Here is an 18,761-nt window from a genome sequence, read left to right as displayed (position 1 = left end):
GCTCAGAGTTGTTGCAGGTTTCCACCCCTCCCTCCATGTATTGGGAGATACTTGTGTTAATGCTTTTGTTTTTTCTCTTTCCTCTTCCCTGAAAAGACTGGGGGCAATGAGGAGAGTGGCAGGAAACAGAAACGAGAGGAGATCCCAGCTATTTGTTGTTTGTCTGTTTGTGTATGTGTCTGTGCACAGAGAGTATCCAAATATTTTTTTAGAGTTAGGAATAAACCTCTTAATTTAATTGATCGTTTTTTTCTACAGTCAGAAAAGTCAAAAGCTAAATTATTGTTGGAGTCTAAGGTATGCGGACTGTGGTTATGTAAATGTGCATGTGTTGTCTTTCTTTGTCTACTATAGGAGAGGGTTTGTAAATTGTCTTAAGGCAAGGCAGGTGAGATTGAATGTGTAATTGGTTTTCACCTCATATAATGAATGACCCATGCACAAAGTTGCTGGCCATTGTGATGTTTTGAATTTAGTGTTTTGCAAAGGAAACAATTTATTTCGGGTGAACCAGATTTAACATGTCTTAAAATTTGTAATTTAAAGTTGGTTATAAAAAATTAACATACGGAAAGGCATGTTCCACAGAGGTGCCAAGCATCAACCAGACCAGACGCTGTGTTGTTGCTCCTGTCTTTATTGCCTGAGGAAGCGGGCCTCTTTGCCCGTGAAACGCGTTGCGACTTTATTGGGAGCAATCGAATAAATTATGTATATTTATTTTTGAAAAATCAACAGCCTTGTTGTCAGTTTGTGGTTAGCCGGTCCACCACCGCAACCTAAACATTTTAAACATTTTAGCCTTTTTTATACTCCCGGCGCCTCTGTACACCTGCAAGCATTCAGAAGTCCACCCTTGGTGGAAGGGTGACCCACCCTAAAAATTCTCTATCCGCAGAGAGCGACGTTTTACTCCTGAGTGGGGACAGGCTTGTTCTCCCCACCTGCCTTTACAGTGGTTGCTATCTTGGCAACCCTGGTTTGTAAGTATAATTCTTACAAGTCATTTATACCTCCAATCTTACTTAAACATATTACACTATATTGGGCTCTCGGTCTTCTATCTTTTCATGTTCCATCTGAAGTTTTTTGTTTTTCATGTGGGTTTTTTTTTTTTTTTGTCAGGTATTTTTGCATATACCTGAGAATTCAAAGCACACAACAGTTTTGCTGTCAATAGGTTAATTGGGTTTGTAAATATTCAAGTAGGAATTAAGTTGCTTTGAATGAAATGTAATACTTTTAGCTTGAGTTTGCACTCATGCCGATATGAATGTAATGTAGAGAGATTGTGTCCAAAATCATCTTGCTCAAATTACTAGAACTGATGCTCATTCTAGGTTTTCCATTCATATTGCCAAGAATAATGCAAACAATTGTGTGAATGTTTGAGTACTTGTATGAAATTAGTGGTGATGAGTCCCTTAAGCAAAGTGACATACTTATATTTTTTTTTCACTTGTAATTGGGTAAAATTCTAACAAATGTTTTTACAGCAATTTCTTTGTTGGTTTCTGGTCTGTATCTGGTTACAATCTGAGGGGTGTGGGAAACAAACCCTGGTGTTGGTGCATTTGGGGAGGGTTTTGAACAGCAGACGTTGACCCCCTGTACCACCTACTGTGCACAGGGTGAGATGGGGTGCCAACTAAACCTGCAAGTGGCTGAATCACACAGCCTCATAACCCGGCCCACATCAGTGTTCTAACATGCCTGGAGAGGGTGGAGACAAATATGTCATGTAAAATACTTATTGGTTGATTTGATTGTAATTGTCTCCATATGTCTGTTTGTATTAATACTGTGCTGTATAAAGCAAGGTCAGAGAAATGTGTTTAAGTGTCAGAACTATATATTACTAGGATTTACAGAAAGTATAATGTTAGTAAAAGAAATTTGAATAGAGACGAGAATAGAGAGAGTAACCTTTGTCCAAAATATTGTTACATAGCTATGCATGTGGTAAATAGGTTGCACACACTCACTAAGCTGTTTAACTTCTTATTACCATTGAGGACCTCTACATAACTGCTTTGATCGAGACTGAGCTATCATTTACTTGGCTCATGCAGTTTGACAAACCTTGAACTCTTGTCTGACTCATCTTTACTACTTTGCTTGCACAAGTGTTCTTTATTACCTGTTCACTTGGAGACCTACCTGTGATATCACCTGATTATGGAAGACTTTGGAGATCATCTGATCTGATTCTCCTGCAGTGATGCAGCCCTAGAAGGATGACCCTCTGCTGTAAGGATGAGCCCTTCCTGCACCTGCCCTCCTCCTGTGTTGGTGATGGCTGCTTCAAGCCTTTCTTTTGTGTCATCCTTTGGGAAGAACTCCGCCTCTGCTGTTGCAACTGTGAGGTTTCTCAACTGGGATGAGAAGTTGAGTCTGCCCTTCCCTGCCTTCTACAACCTGGCTGCAATTGCTACATCCTTGTTATGAATCTGTTTCCATTTCTTTTGTGGGTGCCCAATGCCATACAATGAAACTGCTAACAAAAAGGCACTGGGTGTAGCCACGGTGATTACACGGCCAGCTCTCAACCGCCACTGTCTGTTTGCCCCGAGACAGTGAGAGCTTGGCAGAAAAACATCTGCATTCATCATGAGGGCTTGTGGTGATGAATTCACCGTCCTCCTTCACCCTTCAAATGAACAATATTCTACTCTGCAATAATGAACTGACATTTCCTGGACCCACTCGAGGATCATTTTTTTTTCCAAAATGCATTAAGGAGTTCTAACCTTATGGGTGAGGTGTGGCTTTAGACAACCTGTTACAGTTTACCACATTCAGTTTTCCATTAAATTATGCAGGGCTAGATTAGGATGATATACTAGCAAAGCTAACTACTAACTGAGAACAAAAGTACTGTAATTGAAATCTATCAGTCTGGTAAAGGTTATAAAGCCATTTCTAAAGCTTTGTGTGATTATTTGCTCAGCTGCCTGTGCAGGCAGCCAGCCTTTTGACCATTGTGTAGGTTTGCATGCTGCAGGACTCTGGAAAGAAGAGCTTCTGTCAGTTTTGCAGCTTGTGCTTGCAGAGGAATTTGCATATGTTGTCATGCAAATTGCCTGGCCACATTCATTGGAGGCGTGTACTATAAGTACTATGTCTTTCCCACAATGCTTTGCTGTTCATAAGGATTTCGTCCTATGTAACACTCCTGGTGGGGTGTCAGCCTTGCTCTCTGTTTGAACATCAGCTTAGAGTAATTCCTAAATCTGCGCTAGGCAGATTTCCCTAGTGCTGTTAGGATTGTATTATCTGTATTGCCTGTTCTGTCTTGTCTTGCCTGTTTGCCATTGTCCTGTCCCTATGGTGGTTGACAGGAAATGGTTCTGATCTCTGTTCTTGGAGTATAGCTGGTGCAGCGGTTGCTACCAGCTATCTCTTCTGTTCTGTCTCCTGGGATCGCACTAGCTACTTTTTGCTAGCGCTGGGGATCCTTCTGTTCTGTCCCCTGGGATCGCGCTAGCTACTTTTCGCTAGCGCTGGGGATCCTTCTGTTCTGTCTTCTGGGATCGCGCTGGCCACTTTTCGCTGGCGCTGGGGATCCTTCTGTTCTGCTACTCTGTACTTGGATCGCGCTAGCCACTTTTCGCTAGTGCTGTGGATCCTATCTCTCGCTTGTCCCTGTTTTCTTGTGTCTGTCTGCTACGCTTGCTGGAGGCTCGGTGAGATAACCGTTAAGCAAGCGCTCGCGTCCTCTGTTTCATGTTTGTCTGTTAATGGTTAGTTAGGCGTGCTTGTCTCTATTGTGCTTATCACGTGGAGACCGCGCATAACCGCGTGCACTGTTGCGAATGAGTGCGGTGTTCGCGGTTAGCTAGCATTTGTTATTTTCCGTATCTCCTCATTGTATTATTTGCTGTGCCTTTGCTAACCTCGTATTCTGTTCTGATCTGCCTTGTGTCTTGTCTGGCGATCGCACCTCTCGCGATCGCGTTCCTATTTCATATCTGCTGTTGTGTGTGTGCGGTTGCGGGGTGGCGACTGGATTGGCACACACACATACAACCTGTCCCTTTGCTCATTCTCATTCGCAATCGCCTCTCTTGCGATTGCGTTCTGCGTTTTGTACAATTCCTGTCTGGCATTTGTGGAGGTACAGAGGATTGGTTCCTCTGCACTCCCCAGCGCCATCTGCCGACAGGAATTTTCCCTCTACGGGTGCGTAGCACCTTTTGCTGGGTTCCTGCAAATTATACGCTTGTGGAGGATTTCCGCCGTGTCAGCGCACGCGTTGTGCGCTGATCACGGGGAAAGTTCCACAATCGTTACACTTTGGAACTCCAGCAAACCACAGTGAGAGCCATTATCCACAAATGGCAAACACATGGAACAGTGATGAACCTTCCCAGGAGTGGCCGGCCGACCAAAATTACCCCAAGAGCGCAGAGAAAACTCATCCGGGAGGCCACAAAAGACCCCAGGACAACATCTAAAGAACTGCAGGCCTCACTTGCCTCAATTAAGGTCAGTGTTCACGACTCCACCATAAGAAAGAGACTGGGCAAAAACGGCCTGCATGGAAGATATCCAAGGCGCAAAACACTTTTAAGCAAAAAGAACATTAAGGCTTGTCTCAATTTTGCTAAAAAAACATCTCAATGATTGCCAAGACTTTTGGGAAAATACCTTGTGGACCAACGAGACAAAAGTTGAACTTTTTGCAAGGTGCGTGCCCGGTTACATCTGGCGTAGAAGTAACACAGCATTTCAGCAGAAGAACATCATACCAACAGTAAAATATGGTGGTGGTAGTGTGATGGTCTGGGGTTGTTTTTCTGCTTCAGGACCTGGACGGCATGCTGTGATAGATGGAACCATGAATTCTACTGTCTGCCAAAAAATCCTGAAGGAGAATGTCCGGCCATCTGTTCGTCAACTCAAGCTGAAGCGATCTTGGGTGCTGCAGCAGGACAATGACCCAAAACACACCAGCAAATTCACCTCTGAATGGCTGAAGAAAAACAAAATGAAGACTTTGGAGAGGCCTAGTCAAAGTCCTGACCTGAATCCTATTGGGATGTTGTGGCATGACCTTAAAAAGGCGGTTCATGCTAGAAAACCCTGAATGAATGAGAGGAGCGCTGAAATGTGAAAATTGCTCTGGTTTTTAAGCAAAAAACCCTGTGGTGCTGAAGTGGTTAAAAAGGCGGTTCATGCTAGAAAACCCTCAAATAAAGCTGAATTACAACAATTCTGCAAAGATGAGTGGGCCAAAATTCCCCCAGAGCACTGTAAAAGACTTGTTGCAAGTTATCGCAAACACTTGATTGCAGTTATTGCTGCTAAGGGTGGCCCAACCAGTTATTAGGTTCAGGGGGCAATTTCTTTTTCACACAGGGCCATGTAGGTTTTGAGGTTTTTTTCTCACTAAATAATAAAAAAACATCATTTAAAACTGCATTTTGTGTTCAATTATGTTATCTTTGACTAATAGTTAACGGTTTTTGATGAGCAGAAACATTTAAGTGTGACAAACATGCAAAAGAATAAGAAATCAGGAAGGGGGCAAATAGTTTTTCACACCACTGTATATATATTTCCCACAATCTGAACATAAAAAATAAGGGGAAAAAATAGGAAAAGATGCCAGGGATCTTTATACAGCCATACTGCGGCTGTATAGTGATCCCTGGCCAAAGCGTTGCAGCTCCGGAAGGGTTTCCAGGGGGTTCGTACGTACTGTGTACAGACCCCCTGGAAACCCCGTCAGGAAATTCATTGCTCTTTCTTTTGATACATGTAAATTTATTCTACCGTTAGGTTTGCTACATTATCTGTCATTTATCGCATTTAAAGGTATTGGTAAAAGAGCTGTGCCGGATCATCTTGGAGGCATTGTATGATAGACCCAGGAGGTACACGGATAGATCTGAAGCACGCCGATCCCCTGCACCATTAGAGTGCGGTCCTACAAACCCTTTTGGTGATCGAAACCCCAATTGGCCGGGGCTACGCATTCTGGCTATCCCAGCCTGCAGGGGGACAAGGGGCTAAAAACGCTCGGAAGGGGGGACCCCACGTAGTTTGTTTTTTTTACATATATTTCCCACAATCTGAACATTAAAAAAAAAAAAAGTAAAAAAAAAATAGGAAAAGATGCCAGGGATCTTTATACAGCCATATTGCGGCTGTATAGCGATCCCTGGCCAAAGCGTTGCGGCTCCGGAGGGATTTCCAGGGGTGCGTACGTACTGTGTACAGACTCCCTGGAAACCCCCGTCAGGAAATTCATTGCTCTTTCTTTTGATATATGTAAATTTACACTACCGTTAGGTTTGCTACATTATCTGTCATTTACCGCATTTAAATGTATACTTTTTTCCTTTGAAACTTTAAAATCGATTTTCTCAAAAACTATAAGGTCTTTTTGAAAAAAAAAAAAAAAGAATTTGGTGTTTCTAGCATGAAAGGAGGCTTTGCTAGTAGCCACCAAAGTCGGCAGCCGTTTTTCAAAAAAATCTGCGTCCCGCCGCAGACGCAAACAGCTGATATCCGCGCGAACTACTCGCCGGGCGAACCATTCAGGCCATCTCTAGTTAAAACACATTCCGATCTGCAACCTGACAAGTGTGGACCAACCCTACAGGGGAAAAACCCTTAGCAGTTTGGGCAGCTACTTGAGTCCACAGGCTTACTGAAATGTGATATTTGTGAAGGTACTGTTTTGTAGATAGCTTTGCACCTTAGCACTAGGCACATATCACTATGTTCTCCTGATGAAGCACCCCGTTTTTTGAGGGTTCGAAACATGTAGGGTTGTATATAGGGGGGTGTTTTGTATATATTATACAGTGTGAGAGGTTAGCCTAATCCCAAATGACAATATAGTGGATTAGTCCAAACTGCTCTCTCCTCCACACTGCTTCACTATTTACATTTTTGGATGTTAGCAGCACTACTTCTCAGTGTCCTCGAGTATTTTTTAAATATATTTATTAAAAGCTATGTTTTAGCCTTCATCACATTCCTCGCATGCAAGGTTATTCAGTTTATTATTGTTAACTACTGTAGTTGAAAGGCATTAAAAACCCCTTAATGAATTTCAGAACAATTGCAGTGCAAAGTTTGCTATTAATATCCTCATATAAGGCTTGAAGTGCACATGTGCATAGATTGTATAATCTTAGAAATACTGTAGATGTCCATTGAAATACAAGGTACAAAACTGTAAACCATTCAAAATGACATACGCAATCAATGTTTCCAGATTTGGGCAATATGACATGGTTTACTGCAAACATCAATACTTGCCGCTAATTCAAATCATGGTAGCTCATGACAAAGTTCAAACTTCCCAGATAGCAGCAATAAGTGCATGTAGTGGTTTAGCAAAACACCCGGACAGCATATAATCTCGCTGCTTCTGATGAGTATAATGCCGTAATGTGATGGGTTGCTAATAGTGGAAAATAGCTCCCTATTTCCTGTGGCCTCTGGAATTCCAGCTCCACCCGCAATAAGTTCACAGCCATTCACGAGCTCTTCATGTCCAAATCCCTCACCTTCCTCGCCCTCACGGAAACATGGCTCACACCCTCTGACTGTACTGCTGCTGCAGCCCTCTCCTATGGGGGCCTACAGCTCAGTCACACCCCCAGACCTGACAACAGGACTGGAGGAGGGGTGGGATTGCTCCTCTCCCCATCATGCACCTTCCGGGTCCTTACACCTCCTCCCTCTCTGCACTTCTCATCCTTTGAGGCCCAAGCATTCCGTCTCTACCATCCCTTTCCAGCCATCATTACAGTCCTATACCGCCCCCATCTAGCTCCACATCTCTCTTCCTTGACAACTTAGCCTCCTGGCTACCAGGGCCGGATTTGTACTTTTTACCGCCCAAGGCCAACTACAGTATACCATCTGTATGGTTGTTGTCTCTGTGTGCCCCAATGAGAAATCTACTTACTTTCTATCATTGGCTGTCACAGACAATAGCTATTTCAGTAATATGCGTATAGATTATAAGTTATGTTTTCCTTAACAACTTTTATGTTATGTTTGCCATCTCGTTAATAATGGACCCATTGTGTCTCCATGTGAGTTAGGGTGATGTGTACCTGCAGGATAGCGCTTACAGGACTCGCAGGGATGACACAAGTACAGGACAGAGAGTTCAAAGGGTAAAACTGTCCTTGTAGATAGGGATGGCTGCATAAGACAGCTTTACTGCCCCTCACTGAGCGCCCCTAAATTTCTGGTGCCCTAGGCCATGGCCTATGTGGCCTTGCCAGAAATCCGGCCCTGCTGGCTACCCCACATTCTGTCATCGGTCCTCCTTACCATCATCCTCGGGGACTTCAAAATTCCTATTGATGCACCCAACACACCTGCCACCACTCAGCTACTTTCCCTCGCCAACTCCCTTGGCCTCTCCCAGCACATAAACTCCCCCACCCACTCTGCTGGTCATACACTCCACCTCATCTTCTCCAAATCCGCCTCCCTCACCAACCTGGACATTGCACCATTCCCTCTCTCTGACCATCACCTCCTCACCTCACCATCTCCCAATCCTCTTCCTACGCTCCCCCCCCCCCCCCCCCCCCCACACCCAGCCTGGTCGATGGCAAAGGGATCTGCGCAATCTGAACCCAACCATCCTAGCTGTCCCCCTCCTCTCCCTCTCCTCCAACCTCCCCACCCTGTCATGCCCCAATAAAGCAACAGAACAATATAACAAGGCCCTCTCATCAACACAACCTGCTACGCATTAGGGACGGTGACGAATGGAAGACGGCGTTCAACACACCCGACGGGCACTACGAGTATCTGGTAATGCCCTTCGGGTTGTGTAATGCGCCTGCCGTCTTCCAAGAGTTGATTAATTAAGTTTTTAGGGAGGGTCTGGGAAAATTCGTGCTAGTATATTTGGACGATATACTGATATTTTCTCCCAACCTAATGGAACATCGTAAACATGTGAAGTTTGTGTTACGTAAATTAAGGCAGAACTCGTTGTACGCCAAGTTGGAGAAGTGCCTCTTCAAGGTCACTCAAGTCCCTTTTTTGGGGTATATTATTTCCACTTCAGGCCTTTCCATGGATCCCGAAAAAGTCTCTGCTGTGTTGGAGTGGCCGCAACCTGTGGGTTTGAAGGCACTCCAGAGATTTCTTGGCTTCGCCAATTACTACAGGAAGTTCATCAAAGGATTCTCCTCTGTAGTATCACCACTAACCAACCTTACCAAAAAAGGGGCTGACACTTACCATTGGTCGGCAGAGGCACAGTCTGCCTTTGCTATGCTTAAAAAGCTATTTTGTTCTGCTCCCATTCTGAGACACGTGGATGTCACCTTCCCCTTCATCGTTGAGGTAGATGCATCAGAGATTGGGGTTGGGGCTGTACTGTCTCAGCACTCTGGCTTACAAGGCAAACTCCATCCCTGTGCCTTCTTTTCTCGTAGGTTCTCTCCAGCTGAGAGGAACTACGATATTGGCAATCGGGAGCTTCTGGCCATTAAGTTAGCCTTTGAAGAGTGGCGCCATTGGCTTGAAGGGGCAGAACATACAATTACAGTCTATACTGTTCATAAAAACTTGGAGTACATTGAAGGGGCCAAAAGACTTAGTTCCCGACAGGCCGCTGGTCCCTGTTCTTTTCAAGGTTCAGATTCGTGATCACGTGCACCCCAGGAAGTAAGGATGTCAAAGTAGATGCATTGCCTAGGTGCTTTGAGCTAGAGACAGTTCAGCCTGCAACCCCTGAGACCATCTTACTTCAGAAACTGGTGGTAGCAGCCACGGAAACCTGGGAGGATTGGGCAGTTACCTTAGGGCCTTACCAACAGGATATCCCAGAAGGGAAGCTCGAGGGGGTTCTCTTTGTGCCACTTCCCTTTCGCTTACAACTCTTGCAATTATTCCATACCCATAAGAATTCAGGGCATCCCGGAGCTGCTCGAACTCAAGACCTATTGGCTAGATGTGTATGGTGGCCATCTTTGGCACTTGATTGCAAGGAGTTTGTAAGGGAATGCTCTGCGTGTGCCAGAAGTAAGCCATCTCGCCAGGCACCGGTGGGTACACTTCAGTCTCTACCAGTGCCAAATGAACCCTGGACTCACTTGTCTACGGACGTTGTGGGAGAACTCCCCAGCTCTGAGGGCAAGACGGTCATCTGGGTGGTAGTTGATAGGTTCAGTAAAATGGCTCATTTCGTACCTCTGAAAGGACTCCCCTCGGCCCAGGAATTGGCTGATCTCTTCATCCGGCACATTTTCCGGCTGCATGGCATTCCGGAGAATGTAGTGTCAGATAGGGGAGTCCAGTTTGTGTCGAAATTCTGGAGAGCCTTTTGCCGTCAGCTCAATATGAACCTTTCATTTTCATCAGACTACCACCCACAGACCAATGGACAGACCGAAAGGGTTAACCAGTCATTGGAACAATTTCTTAGATGTTATGTGGCAGATGCGCAATCAGATTGGTCTTTCACGTGGAATTCCAATAAAATTGATGCATGTTTGTGGCAGTAATGTGACAAAATGTGTAAAACTTCAAGGGGGGGCCGAATACTCTTGCAACCCACTGTAGTTCAACCCGCTCCTCGGGTGAACTATCTCACTATTGTCTGTATCTCCAACTTGCTGGAGTTTGTATTCCTGTGTTACATAGATATACTCCTATCTCCCAGCTCCTTTGGGAATAGCGAGTATCTCTATCATTACTGTTGCACCAAACACATATCCTCACATTGGTGGTCCTGGTCCTGGCTATACCAGTATTATTGGTGATTCTGCAGATCACACATAATCAGGTATAGCGTCTGTATTATTGGTGATACTGCAGATTACCAATAATCAGAGTAATCTGTTCTTGCTGACACCAATCGTTACAGAATCACAGCCAGGTGAACACCTGCAAGGAGTTTGTATGTTCTCCCCGTCTCTGCGTGCGTTTCCTCTGGGCACTCCGGTTTCCTCCCACATCCCAAAAACTTACAGATAAGTTAATTGGATTCCCCCTAAATTGGCCCTAGACTATGATACATACACTACACAATATAGACATATGACTATGGTAGGAATTAGAATGTGAGCTCCTCCGAGGGACAGTTAGTGACAAGACTATATATACTCTGTACAGTGCTGCGGAAGGTGTCGGCGCTATATAAATACTAAATAATAATAATACTTCTTAAAGGAGTTGCGAGGTGAAATAAGCATATGCCAGCGGGACACCAGAGAAGACACTTCTAGGGGCTGAAAGAAGCTCCGGGTATGTATAAAAAACCAAAATGCTTAATTCACCTTGCGACTCTTTTAAAGAGACTCTGAAGCCTCTTAAAAATCCTTTTTTTATTAAACCATCCTGTTTAATACCTTAATCCTGCCTAAAACGCCGCATCCCCGCGGCTGTAAACTATCTAAAACCCCCCTAACTCGCCCTCCCTCTCCCCTGCAAAATCCTCGACTTTCTTGGTCTTGGATTTTGCTGCCCGCATTAGCTTCCGTGTGAGGCAGGGCTATGAGCCGCAGCCCTGCCTCACACACGTCTGTCAGCGGCGCACCAGCTCCTCTAAGCGAAGGAAGAATGAGAGAGGCGGGGGAGAGGCGGAGATCCGGGCTGACAGATGCCGCATGAGGCAGGGCTGCGGCTCATAGCTCTGCCTCTCATGGAATCGCTCCCCGGGGAGTTAGGGGGGTTTTAGATAGCTTACAGCCGTGGGAATGCGGCGATTTAGGTAGGATTAAAATATTAAACAGGATGGTTTAATAAAATAAAGGATTTTTAAGAGGCTTCAGAGTCTCTTTAAACGGGCCCTGAGCAGTAAAACCCCCCCAAAAATTTGGACTCACTTGGGGCTTCCTCCAGTGAATGAGGTTATTTTGGCGCGCGGTGCTGAGTGCCGAAGCTGGGCACCGTCATAGCAGCAATGCGACAACTCGGAGAGGGAATATTATTTAACACCACCTCGGAGTTTAGTGGCTGCAGGAAGAGCCATCATTGGCTCGCCCTGCAACGAACTGCCTGGAGCCGAGATGCCATGGACTCTCCGCCAGCCCCCCATAGCCCGAGAGGTCCCCTGGCATCCTCTTCTGCTCTTACTTGGTCCCGCAGGCAGCTCCAGTAACTCACGGCTTCATGTGAAGTTGTGCGTGTACGCCCCCACCGTGTCATCACAACGGTTGCCATAAGTGCACTGCGCTGTATACTTATGGCGAATGGCGTGATGACGCAGTGGGCACGTGACTTCTCCTGAGGTCGCCTGCGGGATCCCGAAGGAGCAAAAGAGGATGCTGGGGTAGCTTGCAGGCTATGGGGAGAGGTGGTGACCAGAAGAAGCCCCAGGTAAGTCAAAAGTTTTTTTGTTTTTTACACTGCTCATAGCCCCTTTAACCCTTTTGGGACCGGCCCCCTTCAGGACCAGGCATTTTTGCTGAAAGGGGGGGGGGCGTGTTTGGGGGGTCAGGCAGCCGGATCCCCTCTGTGGTGTGCTGGGCTGTGTGCCCCTCCCAGCCCTTCAGCCAGATGTCCACCCTGCACGCAGCAGCCATCACTCACCTTCCAGGCTCCAGCGGCAAGCCACAGCGGATCCCTCTGCTCTGGCCGGCATCTCAGCTCCTACTGCCGCTCAGTTCCGGGTCGCGGCTTGATGACGTCATCAAGCCGGGACCCAGTGCTGACGTCAGAAGGAGCAGAAATGCCAGCAAGAGTGGTGGGGGCGCCGATCGTCGCAGGAACGGCAGGGAGGTGAGTGGATCCTCTTCTTTCCCCCCTACCGCCGCAGCTGTCAAATTGATCACCACGATCCGATGGCAACCGTAGTGATCACGTGATCATCAGCCATATGCAATGGCTGCTGATCACTGAGGGCAGATGCCAGCTGTCATATGACAGCTTGATCTCCCCTCTCCGATGCGCACGATCGCGTCGGGACGGTTCGTTAGCGCGCGTTGAATCGACGCCCAGTCAGAACGGTAGCACCACCTGCTGGACGTTGATTCAACGTACTTGGTCCCCAAAAGGTTAAACCACCAGCAAGCAAGAAAATAAAAATACAAATAATTTTGACAATTCTTTTTCACTTGCTTTTTGGTAGTTTATCAATTGCAAAGTGCTGAACACTTATTTTAAACAGAAGATGCAAGATCATCTACTAGGAGAAAAGAGATACACCAAATTTAATGTGAACGAGGCCTTAAAATCCTAAACGTATATACACGCTGCTCTCTATCCTGAGCAAACATACACATCAGCCATGCCGAGCAGCAGCGGCACACAAACATTGCTACACAACACACGTCCTCCTCATTATACAGCAGAATATTTTAACAGTGCCGCCTTTCATCTGCGTCACGTTCCTCCCTTCTTCCCGCCTTCCCCCGCCCACCAATCAAGAGGCAGCATACTCTGTGCTGTGCGCTCGCCACCCAATCCGCCCTCTTGGTTTTAGGCTCTGCAAAGCCGCACCCGGTCTTATCGGAATAGGGAGAGGCGGGCTGTGCGGTCTGGGTCGGCCGGCAGAGGGCGCAGCGGTGCCGGTGCGTGAAGTAAATAGAGCTTGAGCCGCCCCGTACACAGTGACAGGAGAGAGGGGCGGAGCTGTGTAGGCGCAGAGCCCCATACAATCCCTACGGAGGGGGAGAGAGGGAGAGGCGCCGACATATTATCTGGCCGGAGAGGGAGGGGAGAGGCCGCCACCAGCATCCTGCGGAGGGACCCATCTGCTCTGGGGACGCCGAGCTGATCAGCGGGGGCGGTGAGTGGCCGCTTTGTGCAGACACAGTGTGCCTGGCATTGGGGAGGGGGTGATATCAGCAGGACGGGGGCTGCTGCTTACTAGAGAGAGGGGGCCACAAGCTGCTGTTACACTGGAGTGCTCGTATCAGGGGTGCTGCCTGGAGGGTTGCTTATATGCTGGGGTATTTATTGGCATAGAAGGTGGGCAGCCACAGTAGAGGCAGGGCTGCTTGATTTGTAGAGCTGCACCGTGGACCTGTCTAGCATAGAGTTGTTGTGCAGAGGGATGTGTGGCATGGAGGGGGGGGGGGGGGGATTGGGGGGTATAGCTTACTGTGGATCTGCCTGGCATAAAGGGGATGTGTGGCATGGAGGGTGGGTATAGCTGTGTGTGGATCTGCCTGGCATAGAGGGGGGTTGCAGAGGGATGTGTGGCATGGAGGGTGGGTATAGCTAAGTGTGGATCTGCCTGGCATAGAGGGGATGTGTGGCATGGAGGGTGGGTATAGCTGAGGGTGGATCTGCCTGGCATAGAGGGGATGTGCAGAGGGATGTGTGGCATGGAGGGTGGGTATAGCTAAGTGTGGATCTGCCTGGCATAGAGGGGATGTGTGGCATGGAGGGTGGGTATAGCTGTGTGTGGATCTGCCTGACATAGAGGGATGTGTGGCATGGAGGGTGGGTATAGCTGAGCGTGGATCTGCCTGGCATAGAGGGATGTGTGGCATGGAGGGTGGGTATAGCTGATTGTGGATCTGCCTGGCATAGAGGTATGTGTGGCATGGAGGGTGTGTATAGCTGAGTGTGGATCTGCCTGGCATAGAGGGGATGTGTAGCATGAAGGGTGGGTATAGCTGTGTGTGGATCTGCCTGACATAGAGGGGATGTGCAGAGAGATGTGGCATGGAGGGTGGGTATAGCTGAGTGTGGATCTGCCTGGCATAGAGGGGATGTGTGGCATGGAGGGTGGGGTATAGCTGCAGGAATAGAAGATAAGTGTGGATCTGCCTGGCATAGAGGGCATGTGGGGATGTGTGGCATTGAGGGTGGGTATAATCAGGGGTGTAGCAGTAGGGGGTGCAGAGGTTGTGACCGCATCTGGGGCCCTTGAGCCAGCGAGGCCCCGAAGGGCCCTCCCTCAACTTCAGTATTAGCTCTCTATTGGTCCTGTGCTCATAATAATCACTTCTCTAGATACTTTGAATAGTGGTAATACTTAACACACTGCTCTCCTTTCCCTTCTTGCACCTCTGACACTGTAGTTGCCATTGGCAGGTTTTGGTGCGCCGTATCAATTGTTATGTATAGAGTGCTGGGGGGTATAAAACTTGCGTTGGGGCCCACAACTCCTTAGCTATGCCACTGGGTATAGTTGTGTGGATCTGCCTGGCAGAGGGGATGTAAAGAGGGATGTGTGGCATGGAGGGTGGGTATAACTGAGTGTAGATCTGCCTGGCAAAGAGGAGATGTGCAGAGGGATCCTGCAATACTACTGTGTGTGACATGGAGGGTGGCTAGAGCTGCAGGAAGAGAAGAGATAAGTGTGGCTATTCCTGGTGGGCATGTGCAGAGGGATACTGCTGTGTGTGGCATGGAGGGTGGGTAGAGCTGCATATAAAAGTGTGGATCAGCCTGGCATGGAGGGAATGTGAAGCAAGAACTAGCATGTATGTGTTAGGATACTGGTTGGCATGGATGGGATGCCGAGAGAAGGGGTCACGTTTTAATATGATCTGGCATTGAGGGCATGTGCAGAGGGATACTGCTATGTGTGACAGGGAGGGTGGGTAGAGCTGCAGGAATAAAATATGTAAAAGTGTGGGCATGTGTAGCAAGAATTGGTGGGAAAGGGGGCTGTAGAGAAAGGGGGGTCACACTGATAATGCTGCCTAGCATAGAAGGGATGTGCAACAATAACTGGCATGTATGTGTAAGGATACTGGCATGCAAGGTGTGCAAAGAGAAGCCTTTCATATGATACTGCCTGGCATAGAGGGCATATGCAGAGGGATAGTGCCATACTCCTGTGTGTGGCATGGAGGATGGATAAAGCAGCAGGAACAGAACATATACAAGTGTGGTGCTGCCTGGCATTAAGTGGGATGCACACAGGTGCTTATGTTCTGTGTGTGCAGATATACTGGGGTAGGCAGTCAGGAAAGGGGTGTACAGGGCTGCTTCTGTGTGTGTGCAGATATACTGGGGTAGGCAGTCAGGAAAGGGGTGTACAGGGCTGCTTCTGTGTGTGTGCAGATATACTGGGGTAGGCAGTCAGGAAAGGGGTGTACAGGGCTGCTTCTGTGTGTGTGCAGATATACTGGGGTAGGCAGTCAGGAAAGGGATGTACAGGGCTGCTTCTGTGTTTGCAGAGATACTGGGGTAGGCAGTCAGGAAAGGGATGTACAGGGCTGCTTCTGTGATTGCAGAGATACTTGGGTAGGCAGCCAGGAAGGGGTGTACAGGGCTGCTTCTGTGTTTGCAGAGATACTGGGGAAGGCAGTCAGGAAAGGGGTGTACAGGGCTGCTTCTGTGTTTGCAGAGATACTGGGGTAGGCAGCCAGGAAAGGGGTGTACAGGGCTGCTTCTGTGATTGCAGAGATACTGGGGTAGGCAGCCAGGAAAGGGGTGTACAGGGCTGCTTCTGTGTGTGTGCAGATATACTGGGGTAGGCAGCCAGGAAGGGGTGTGCAGTTATATTAGGGTAGGCAGCCAGGAGTGGTGTACAGAGCTGCTGGCAATAGAGGCAGTGTGATGCTGACTGACATGGGGGGGGGGGGGGGGTCTAGAGAGCTATACTGATGTGTTTTCAGATACTGGGTTGAATAGGGGGAGTGTAGGCTGAAGTAAGCAGCCAGAGAGGGATGTACAGAGTGCTGCTGGCATAGAAGGGATGCAGTGTGATGCTGACTGACATAAAGGGGTTGTGTAGAGAGATACCGCTGGTGTGTGGTTGTGCAGAGATACTGGCTGGTATGGAGGGAGTGTGGACTGGGGCAGGCATTCAGGGGAATGTGCCCAGGGCTACTTGAACAGAAAACGTGTGCAGTGATCCCGACTGTCATGGAGGAGATGGATACTGTTATAGTAGGTTTTGACAGGCTTGGGAGTGGTGTATGTATGGGGGTCATAGAAGGTTTTATAGGAAGGATTCAGGGCCTGGCACAAGGGGTATGTGCAGAAAATCTTACCTGGTTAGTGTGTGTATATTTAGGTAGGTGGCAGCAATCATGTGGGTAGAAATGTAGGCATAGATGCTGCTTGATATACATGGGTTGTGCACTGAAGTGTTGCTATAGATGCTGTTGGGCATGTGTGTGCTGAGGTAGGGTACCAGAGAAGGGCATGAAGAGTCATAGGTCTAGTAGGTCACTGCTACTGGTTGGTATAGATGGAAAAATTAACATTTGTGTAGTGCTTTCAGACTCCAAGCTCTAAGAGCTGCAGCATCTCGGGGCACGCTCTGTAGGCCGGCTTGGGTCGTTATTACGGAGCTTTTCTCACGGACTCCTTAATAGTCTGGAATCAAATCCTGATCTTCTGCATCAAAAGTTACACCTATGCTCAGTTCCCATTTGTAGCCAGAGCATGTGTGGCTGGTGTGAGGGGACAGTGTATTGTCCGCTAGATGGTCCAGTTGGAGCCTGAGGCAGATGAGTTACCGCCATAGGCTATATGGGGAACATATCTGCCTGTCTGGGATTATCACTGACTGCGCAGAAGTGCGGCCCACTTAATGCAACGGATCCAATTGTAGACTGACAAGTGTGAATCAGGGCTTTGGAGTCAGTTCAAAAAATCATCCAACTCCTCAGTTTATGAAACCTCAGACTCCAGGTACCCATAAATTGCTTTGACTCCGACTCCACAGCTAGTTTGAACAGCTCCTATTCATAAAATAGCAGTCATTCACTGTAAGTTTAGCGATGAGCAGAGAATGGACAAGAAATGTCTGTTCTCCGCTCAAGTGGGAGCACAGCCTTAACCTTGTACAACATCCAGCCACTTTCTGTACAAAAAAGTGCTGGATGGCAATGAGCTTGGGGTTGAAGAAAGACCTGGCTATGAGTGTTATAACTGAGTATGTTACCAAAGAGGAGTACAAGAATGCTGTAGTATAACTGCAATACTTAAAGAGGAACTCCAGTGAAAATAATGTAATAAAAAAAGTGCTTCATTTTTACCATAATTATGTATAAATGATTTAGTCAGTGTTTGCCCATTGTAAAATCTTTCCTCTCCCAGATTCACATTCTGACATTTATTACATGGTGACATTGTTACTGTGGGCATGTTATGTATCTGTTTCTAGCTGTTCTGGCTGTTAGACAGTTGTAAACAGCCATTTCCTGTGTGTGAACATTGTTACAGTTGCCAGGAGTACCGCGGTATTCAGAGCCTCTAGTGGGAGTGGTTTCAGCACAAAATCAGTCACACAGCACCCCCTGATGGTCTGTTTGTGAAAATCATTCTATTTCTCATGTAAAAGGGGGTATCAGCTACTGATTGGGATAAAGTTCAATTCTTGGTTGGAGTTTCTCTTTAAATATGTTATGAAAACTTTATTAAGTACCCTTTAATATTGATGATAAACAGTGTGGCCATATGCATGGTTCACACCTGGCCCAATGGCTTGGATTGGGGAGGGAGCAGTGACTGAGCTGTCAATGAACACCCCTCCCAATCAAGACTCTGATAAGGGTGTGTGGCTGAGCTGCATGGCCAATGGGTGAGCTGGCAAACAGCTAAACAGTTCTCATGACTGTGATGTGTGTCAATTACATAAAGGCATTTGTTGAAGGGTGTGAAGAGCCAATAATTGGTGCAGGTAGGTTTCTCTTTCATTCTGGAATTTTGTAAAGGACAACTGAACTGAGAAGTATATGGAGGCTGCCATTTTTATTTCCTTTTAAACGCTACCAGTTGCCTGGCTTCCTGATGATCTGTTTGGCTGCAGTAGTATATGGATCACACACCTGAAACAAGCATGCAGCTAATCTAGTCAGACTTAAAGAGACTCCGTAACAAAAATTGCATCCTGTTTTTTATCATCCTAC

The 18,761-nt window shown here is 47.2% G+C and overlaps 1 protein-coding gene across 9 annotated transcripts in view; it reads left to right on the top strand.

Annotated features, from left to right (window-relative positions):
* Window positions 1-13,488: 13,488 nt before the first annotated feature.
* Window positions 13,489-18,761, top strand: part of ADD1 (adducin 1) — a 145,362-nt gene continuing 140,089 nt past the window's right edge. For 2 of the 9 annotated variants that reach the window (XM_068276463.1, XM_068276453.1), the window contains exon 1: window positions 13,529-13,726. The gene's annotated coding sequence lies outside the window, so the exon portion shown is untranslated. The other 7 variants (XM_068276444.1, XM_068276484.1, XM_068276407.1 and 4 more) reach the window with 7 other exon arrangements.

This window comes from Hyperolius riggenbachi, chromosome 1, assembly GCF_040937935.1.
Source record: "Hyperolius riggenbachi isolate aHypRig1 chromosome 1, aHypRig1.pri, whole genome shotgun sequence".
Lineage (NCBI taxonomy): Eukaryota > Metazoa > Chordata > Amphibia > Anura > Hyperoliidae > Hyperolius > Hyperolius riggenbachi.
The sequence above is the reverse complement of the archived record's forward strand: the minus strand, read 5'-3'. Positions and strand labels throughout refer to the sequence as shown.